Source organism: Globicephala melas, chromosome 2, assembly GCF_963455315.2.
Source record: "Globicephala melas chromosome 2, mGloMel1.2, whole genome shotgun sequence".
Classification (NCBI taxonomy): domain Eukaryota; kingdom Metazoa; phylum Chordata; class Mammalia; order Artiodactyla; family Delphinidae; genus Globicephala; species Globicephala melas.
The window spans coordinates 152,711,135-152,720,512 of NC_083315.2; positions in this window are offsets into that span (position 1 = coordinate 152,711,135).

Below are 9,378 nucleotides of genomic sequence, written 5' to 3' on the forward strand. Positions count from 1 at the left end.
CTCAGTGGCCATGGCTCACAGGCCTAGCTGCTCCACGGCATATGGGATCTTCCCAGACTGGGGCACGAACCCATGTCCCCTGCATTGGCAGGCAGACTCTCAACCACTGCGCCACCAGGGAAGCTCGAATGTTTTATTTATTTTTTTAACATCTTTATTGGAGTATAATTGCTTTACAATGGTGTGTTAGTTTCTGCTTTATAACAAAGTGAATCAGCCATACATATACATATATCCCCATATCACCTCCCTCTTGCGTCTCCCTCCCACCCTCCCTATCCTACCCCTCTAGGTGGTCACAAAGCACTGAACTGTTGTCCCCGTGCTATGTGGCTGCTTCCCACTAGCTATCTGTTTTACATTTGGTAGTATATATAAGTCAACACTAGTCTCTTACTTCGTCCCAGCTTACCCTTCCCCCTTCCCGTGTCCTCAAGTCCATTCTCTACATCTGCTTCTTTATTCATGTCCTGCCCCTAGGTTCTTTATAACCATTTTTTTTTAGATTCCATATATATGTTAGCATACAGTATTTGTTTTTCTCTTTCTGACTTCACTCTGTATGACAGACTCTAAATCAATCCACCTTGCTACAAATAACTCAATTACGTTTCTCTTTATGGCTGAGTAATATTCCATTGTATATATGTGCCACATCTTATTTATCAATTCATCTGTTGATGGACACTTAGGTTGCTTCCATGTCCTGGCTATTGTAAATAGAGCTGCAATGAACATTGTGGTACATGACTCTTTTTGAATTATGGTTTTCCTAGGGTATATGCCCAGTAGTGGGATTGCTGGGTCATATGGTAGTTATATTTGTAGTTTTTTAAGGAACCTCCATACTGTTCTCCACAGTGGCTGTATCAATTTACATTCCCACCAACAGTTCAAGAGGGTTCCCTTTTCTCCACAGCCTCTCCAGCATTTATTGTTTCTAGATTTTTTGATGATGGCCATTCTGACTGGGGTGAGATGATACCTCATTGTAGTTTTGATTTGCATTTCTCTAATGATTATTGACGATGAGCATTCTTTCATGTGTTTGTTGGCAGTCTGTATATCTTCTTTGGAGAAATGTCTATTTAGGTCTCCTGGCCATTTTTGGATTGGGTTGTTTGTTTTTTTGTTATTGAGCTGCATGAGCTGCTTATAAATTTTGGAGATTAATCCTTTGTCAGTTGCTTCATTTGCAAATATTTTCTCCCATTCTGAGGGTTGTCTTTTGGTCTTGTTTATGGTTTCCTTTGCTGTGCAAAAGCTTTGAAGTTTCATTAGGTCCCATTTGTTTATTTTTGTTTTTATTTCCATTTCCCTAGGAGGTGGGTCAAAAAGGATCTTGCTGTGATTTATGTCATAGAGTGTTCTGCCTATGTTTTCCTCTAAGAGTTTGATAGTTTCTGGCCTTACATTTAGGTCTTTAATCCATTTTGAGCTTATTTTTCTGTATGGTGTTAGGGAGTGATCTAATCTCATACTTTTAAATGTACCTGTCCAGTTTTCCCAGCATCACTTATTGAAGAGGCTGTCCTTTCTCCACTGTACATTCCTGCCTCCTTTATCAAAGATAAGGTGACCATATGTGCGTGGGTTTGTCTCTGGGCTTTCTATCCTGTTCCATTGATCTATCTTTCTGTTTTTGTGCCAGTACCATACTGTCTTGATGACTGTAGCTTTGTAGTATAGTCTGAAGTCAGGGAGCCTGATTCCTCCAGCTCCGTTTTTCTTTCTCAAGATTGCTTTGGCTATTCGGGGTGTTTTGTGTTTCCATACAAATTGTGAAATTTTTTGTTCTAGTTCTGTAAAAAATACCATTGGTAGTTTGATAGGGATTGCATTGAATCTGTAGATTGCTTTGGGTAGTAGAGTCATTTTCACAATGTTGATTCTTCCAATCCAAGAACATGGTATATCTCTCCATCTATTTGTAACATCTTTAATTTCTTTCATCAGTGTCTTATAATTTTCTGCATACAGGTCTTTTGTCTCCTTAGGTAGAATACACCTACCTAGATATTTTATTCTTTTTGTTACAATGGTAAATGGGAATGTTTTCTTGATTTCACTTTCAGATTTTTCATCATTAGTGTATAGGAATGCCAGATATTTCTGGGCATTAATTTTGTATCCTGCTACTTTACCAAATTCATTGATTAGCTCTAGTAGTTTTCTGGTAGCATCCTTAGGATTCTCTATGTATAGTATCATGTCATCTGCAAACAGTGACAGCTGTACTTCTTCTTTTCCAATTTGGATTCCTTTTATTTCCTTTTCTTCTCTGATTGCTGTGCCTAAAACTTCCAAAACTATGTTGAATAAGAGTGGTGAGAGTGGGCAACCTTGTCTTGTTCCTGATCTTAGTGGAAATGCTTTCAGTTTTTCACCATTGAGGACAATGTTGTCTGTGGGTTTGTCATATATGGCCTTTATTATGTTGAGGAAAGTTCCCTCTATGCCTACTTTCTGCAAGGTTTTTTTTATCATAAATGGGTGTTGAATTTTGTTGAAAGCTTTCTCTGCATATATTGAGATGATCATATGGTTTTTCTCCTTCAATTTGTTAATATGGTTTATCACGTTGATTGATTTGCGTACATTGAAGAATCCTTGCATTCCTGGAATAAACCCCACTTGATCATGATGTATGATCCGTTTAATGTGCTATTGGATTCTGTTTGCTAGTATTTTGTTGAGGATTTTTGCATCTATGTTCATCAGTGATATTGGCCTGTAGTTTTCTTTCTTTGTGACATCCTTGTCTGGTTTTGGTATCAAGGTGATAGTGGCCTCGTAGAATGAGTTTGGGAGTGTTCCTCCCTCTGCTATATGTTGGAAGAGTTTGAGAAGGATAAGTGCTAGCTCTTCTCTAAATGTTTGATAGAATTCGCCTGTGAAGCCACCTGGTCCTGGGCTTTTGTTTGTTGGACGATTTTTAATCACAGTTTCAATTTCAGTGCTTGTGATTGGTCTGTTCATCTTTTCTATTTCTTCCTGATTCAGTCTTGGCAGGTTGTGTATTTCTAAGAATTTGTCCATTTCTTCCAGGTTGTCCATTTTATTGGCATAGAGTTGCTTGTAGTAATCTCTCATGATCTTTTGTATTTCTGCAGTGTCAGTTTTTACTTCTCCTTTTTCATTTCTAATTCTATTGATTTGAGTCTTCTCCCTTTGTTTCTTGATGAGTCTGGCTAATGGTTTATCAATTTTGTTTATCTTCTCAAAGAACCAGCTTTTACTTTTATTGATCTTTGCTATCGTTTCCTTCATTTCTTTTTCATTTATTTCTGACCTGATTTTTAAGATTTCTTTCCTTCTGCTAACTTTGGGGTTTTTTTTTTTGTTCTTCTTTCTCTAATTGCTTTAGGGGCAAGGTGAGGTTGTTTATTCGAGATGTTTCCTGTTTCTTAAGGTAGGATTGTATTGCTATAAACTTCCCTCTTAGAACTGCTTTTGCTGCATCCCATAGGTTTTGGGTCGTCGTGTCTCCATTGTCATTTGTTTCTAGGTATTTTTTTATTTCCTCTTTGATTTCTTCAGTGATCACTTCGTTATTAAGTAGTGTATTTTTTAGCCTCCATGTGTTTGTATTTTTTACAGATCTTTTCCTGTAATTGATATCTAGTCTCATAGCGTTGTGGTCGGAAGAGATACTTGATACAATTTCAGTTTTCTTAAATTTACCAAGGCTTGATTTGTGACCCAAGGTATGATCTATCCTGTAAAATGTTCCATGAACAGTTGAGAAAAATGTGTATTCTGTTGTTTTTGAATGGAATGTCCTATAAATATCAATTAAGTCCATCTTGTTTAATGTATCATTTAAAGCTTGTGTTTCCTTATTTATTTTCATTTTGGATGATCTGTCCATTGGTGAAAGTGGGGTGTTAAAGTCCCCTACTATGAATGTGTTACTGTCGATTTTCCCTTTTATGGCTGTTAGTATTTGCTTTATGTATTGAGGTGCTCCTATGTCGGGTGCATAAATATTTACAATTGTTATATCCTCTTCTTGGATCGATCCCTTGATCATTATGTAGTGTCCTTCTTTTTCTCTTCTAATAGTCTTTATTTTAAAGTCTATTTTGTCTGATATGAGAATTGGTACTCCAGCTTTCTTTTGGTTTCCATTGCATGAAATATCTTTTTCCATCCCCTTACTTTCAGTCTGTATGTGTCTCTAGGTCTGAAGTGGGTCTCTTGTAGACAGCAAATATATGGGTCTTGTTTTTGTATCCATTCAGCCAATCTGTGTCTTTTGGTGGGAGCATTTAGTCCATTTACATTTAAGGTAATTATTGATATGTATGTTCCTATTCCCATTTTCTTAATTGTTATGGGTTCGTTATTGTAGGTCTTTTCCTTCTCTGGTGTTTCTTGCCTAGAGAAGTTCCTTTAGCAGTTGTTGTAAAGCTGGTTTTGTGGTGGTGAGCTCTCTCAGATTTTGCTTGTCTGTAAAGGTTTTAATTTCTCCATCAAATCTGAATGAGATCCTTGCTGGGTAGAGTAATCCTGGTTGCAGGTTCTTCTCCTTCATCGCTTTAAATATGTCCTGCCAGTCCCTTCCAGCTTGCAGAGTTTCTGCTGAAAGATCAGCTGTTAATCTTACGGGGATTCCCTTGAGTGTTATTTGTTGTTTTTCCCTTGCTGCTTTTAATATGTTTTCTTTGTATTTAATTTTTGACAGTTTGATTTAATATGTGTCTTGGCGTGTTTCTCCTTGGATTTATCCTGTATGGGACTCTGTGTGCTTCCTGGACTTGATTAACTATTTCCTTTCCTATATTAGGGAAGTTTTCAACTATAATCTCTTCAAATATTTTCTCAGTCCCTTTCTTTTTCTCTTCTTCTTCTGGAGCCCCTATAATTTGAATGTTGGTGCGTTTAATGTTGTCCCAGAGGTCTCTGAGACTGTCCTTAGTTCTTTTCATTCTTTTTTCTTTATTCTGCTCTGCAGTAGTTATTTCCACTATTTTATCTTCCAGGTCACTTATCTGTTCTTCTGCCTCAGTTATTCTGCTATTGATCCCATATAGAGTATTTTTAATTTCATTTATTGTGTTGTTCATCATTGTTTGTTTCATCTTTAGTTCTTCTAGGTCCTTGTTAAATGTTTCTTTCATTTTCTCTATTCTATTTCCAAGATTTTGGATCATCTTTACTATCATTATTCTGAATTCTTTTTCAGGTAGGCTGCCTACTTCTTCTTCATTTGTTAGGTCTGGTGGGTTTTTATCTTGCTCCTTCATCTGCTGTGCATTTTTCTGTCTTCTCATTTTGCTTATCTTACTGTGTTTGGGGTCTCCTTTTTGCAGGCTGCTGGTTCGTAGTTCCCATTGTTTTTGGTGTCTGTCCCCAGTGGCTAAGGTTGGTTCAGTGGGTTGTGTAGGCTTCCTGGTGGAGGGGACTAATGCCTGTGTTCTGGTGGATGAGGCTGGATCTTGTCTTTCTGGTGGGCAGGTCCACCTCTGGTGGTGTGTTTTGGGGTGTCTGTGGACTTATTATGATTTAGGCAGCCTCTGTGCTAATGGGTGGGGTTGTGTTCCTGTCTTGCTAGTTGTTTGGCATAGGGTGTCCAGCACTGTAGCTTGCTGGTCGTTGAGTGAAGCTGGGTGCTGGTGTTGAGATGGAGATCTCTGGGAGATTTTCGCCGTTTGATATTATGTGGAGCTGGGAGGTCTCTTGTGGACCAGTGTCCTGAAGTTGGCTCTCCCACCTCAGAGGCACAGCACTGACTCCTGGCTGCAGCACCAAGAGCCTTTCATCCACACGGCCCAGAATAAAAGGGAGAACAAGTAGAAAGAAAGAATTAGTAGAAGTAGAAAGAAAGAAAGAAAGGAGGGAGGGAGGGAGGGAGGAAGGGAGGAAGGAGGGAAGGAAGGAGAAAAAGAAAGAAAGAAGATAAAGTAAAATAAAATATAGTAAGATAAAATATAATAAAGTTATTAAAATAAAAAAATAATTATTAAGAGAAAGAAAGAAAAAAAAAAAAAACGGACGGATAGAACCCTAGTACCAATGGTGGAAGCAAAGCCATACAGACAAAGTCTCACACAGAAGCATACACACTCACAAAAAGAGGAAAAGGGGAAAAAATCATAAATCTTGCTCTCAAAGTCCACCTCCTCAATTTGGGATGATTCGTTGTTTAAAGGAGGGAAGGAGGGGAAAGAAAGAAAGAAAGAAATAAGATAAAATAAAATAAAATCAAGTTATTAAAATAAAAAATAATTATTAAGAAAAAAATTAAACAAAAACAAAAAACGGACGGATAGAACCCTAGGACAAATGGTGGAAGCAAAGCTATACAGACAAAATCTCACACAGAAGCATACACATACACACTCACAAAAAGAGGAAAAGGGGAAAAAAATCATAAATCTTGCTCTCAAAGTGCACCTCCTCAATTTGGGGTGATTCGCTGTCTATTCATGTATTCCACAGATGCAGGGTACATCAAGTTGATTGTGGAGCTTTAATCCGCTGCTTCTGAGGCTGCTGGGAGAGATTTCCCTTTCTCTTCTTTGTTCTCACAGCTCACAGGGGCTCAGCTTTGAATTTGGTCCCGCCTCTGCGTGTTGGTCGCCTGAGGGCGTCTGTTCTTCGCTCAGACAGGAAGGGGTTAAAGGAGCCGCTGATTCGGGGGCTCTGGCTCACTCAGGCCGGGGGGGCGGGGCACGGAGTGCGGGGCGGGCCTGCGGCGGCAGAGGCCGGCGGGACGTTGCACCAGCCTGAGGCGCACCGAGCGTTCTTCCGGGGAAGTTGTCCCTGGATCCCGGGAACCTGGCAGTGGCGGGCTGCACAGCCTCCCTGGAAGGGGGGTGTGGAGAGTGACCTGTGCTCGCACACAGGCTTCTTGGTGGCGGCAGCAGCGGCCTTAGCGTCTCATGCCCGTCTCTGAGGTCCGCGCTTTTAGCCGCGGCTTGCGCCCGTCTCTGGAGCTCCTTTAAGCAGCGCTCTTAATCCCCTCTCCTCGGGCACCAGGAAACAAGGAGGGAAGAAAAAGTCTCTTGCCTCTTCGGCAGGTCCAGACTTTTCCCCGGACTCCCTCCCGTCTAGCCGTGGCGCACTAACCCCCTGCAGGCTGTGTTTACGCCGCCAACCCCAGTCCTCTCCCGGCGCTCCGACCGAAGCCGAGCCTCAACTCCAGGCCTCGCCCGCCCCAGCAGGTGAGCAGACAAGCCTCTCGGCCTGGTGAGTGCCGGTCGGCACCGATCCTGTGTGCGGGAATCTCTCCGCTTTGCCCTTCGCACCCCTGTTGCTGTGCTCTCCTCCGTGGCTTCGAAGCTCCCCCCTCCACCACCCGCAGTCTCCGCCCGCGAAGGGGCTTCCTAGTGTGTGGAGACCTTTCCTCCTTCACAGCTCGCTCCCACAGGGGCGGGTCCCGTCCCTATTCTTTTGTCTCTGTTGTTTCTTTTTTCTTTTGCCCTACCCAGGTACGTGGGGAGTTTCTTGCCTTTTGGGAGGTCTGAGGTCTTCTGCCAGTGTTCAGTAGGTGTTCTGTAGGAGTTGTTCCACGTGTAGATGTATTTCTGGTGTATCTGTGGGGAGGAAGGTGATCTCCGCGTCCTGCTCTTCCGCCATCTTCCTGGAACTGATGATCAATTTTTTAAATTGAAGTATAGTTGCTCTACAATATTATATAAGTTACAGTTGTGTAATATAGTGATTCACAATTTTTACAGGTTATGCTTCATTTAGAGTTATTATAAAATATTGGCTGTGTTCCCTGTGTCTTGCAATATCACCTTGTAGCTTTTTTTTTTTTTTTTTTGCACGGTACGCGGGCCTCTCACTGCTGTGGCCTCTCCCGTTGCGGAGCACAGGCTCCGGATGCGCAGGTTCAGCAGCCATGGCTCACAGGCCTAGCCGCTCTGCGGCATGTGGGATCTTCCTGAACCGGGGCACGAACCCGTGTCCCCTGCATTGGCAGGCGGACTCTCAACCATTGCGCCACCAGGGAAGACCCATTGTAGTTTATTTTATATCTAATAGTTTGTACCTCTTACTCCCCTACTCCTATATTGCCCCCCCCCACCTGCCTTCTCCCTACTGGTAACCGCTAGGTTGTTCTCTATATCTGTGAGTGGTCTGTGAACAAACCACTAGTTTGTTCTCTATATTCTCACGGATATAGAGAATACAAATACAAATGGTATTTGTCTTTCTCTGTCTGACTTATTTCACTTAGCATAATGTCCTCCAAGTCCATCTATGTTGCTGTAAATGGCAAAATTTTGTTCTTTTTTGTGGCTGAGTAGTATTCCATTGCGCGTGTGTGTGTGTGTGTGTGTGTGTGTGTGTGTGTGTATCTTGCATCTTCTTTATCCATTCACCTGTTGATGGACACTTAGGTTGCTTCCATATCTTGGCCATTGTAAATAATGCTGCTATGAACATTGGGGTGCATGTATCCTTTTAAATTAGTGTTTTTGGTGGTTTTTTATTTTTGGATATATATCCAGGAGTGGAATTGCTGGGTCATATAGTAGTTCTATTTTTAGTTTCTTAAGAAACCTCCGTATTGTTTTCCCCAGTGGCTGCACCAATTTACATTCCTACCAACAATGTACAAGGGTTCCCTTTTCTCCACATCCTCACCAACATTTGTTATTTGTGTTCCTTTTTTTTAAATATTTACTTATTTATTTGGCTGTGCCGGGATCTTCGTTGCTGCATGTGGGATCCTTGTTGTGGCACGTGGGATCTTTAGTTGCAGCATACAGGGTCTTTAGTTGCAGCATGCAAACTCTCAGTTGTGGCATGTGGGATCTAGTTCCCTGACCAGGGATCAAACCTGGGCCCCCTGCATTGGGAGCACGGAGTCTTAGCCACTGGACCACCAGGAAAGTCCCTGTTTATGTTTCTTTTGATGATAGCCATTCTGACAGGTGTGAGGTAATATCTCATGTGGTTCTGATTTGCATTTCCATGATGATTAGTGATGCTGAGCATCTCTTCTCGGCCATCTGCATTTCCTCTTTGGAAAAAAATGTCTATTCAGTTTTTTTGCCCATTTTTTAATTGGATTTTTTTTATGATGTTGAGTTGTATGAGCTGTTTGTATATATTGGATATTAATCCTGTATTGGTCATATCATTTGTAAATATTTTTTCCCATTTAGTAGGTAGTTTTTTTGTTTTGTCAATGGTTTTCAAAAGCTTTTAAGTTTAATTAGGTCCCATTTGTTTATTTTTACTTTTATTTCCTTTACTTTAGGAGATGGATCCAAAAAATATTGCTGCGATTTGTGTCAGAGTATTCTGCCTATATTTTCCGCTAGGAGTTTTATAGTATCTGGTCTTACATTTAGGTCTTTAATCCATTCTGAGTTTATTTTTGTATGTGATGTTAGAGAATTTTGTAATTTCATTCTC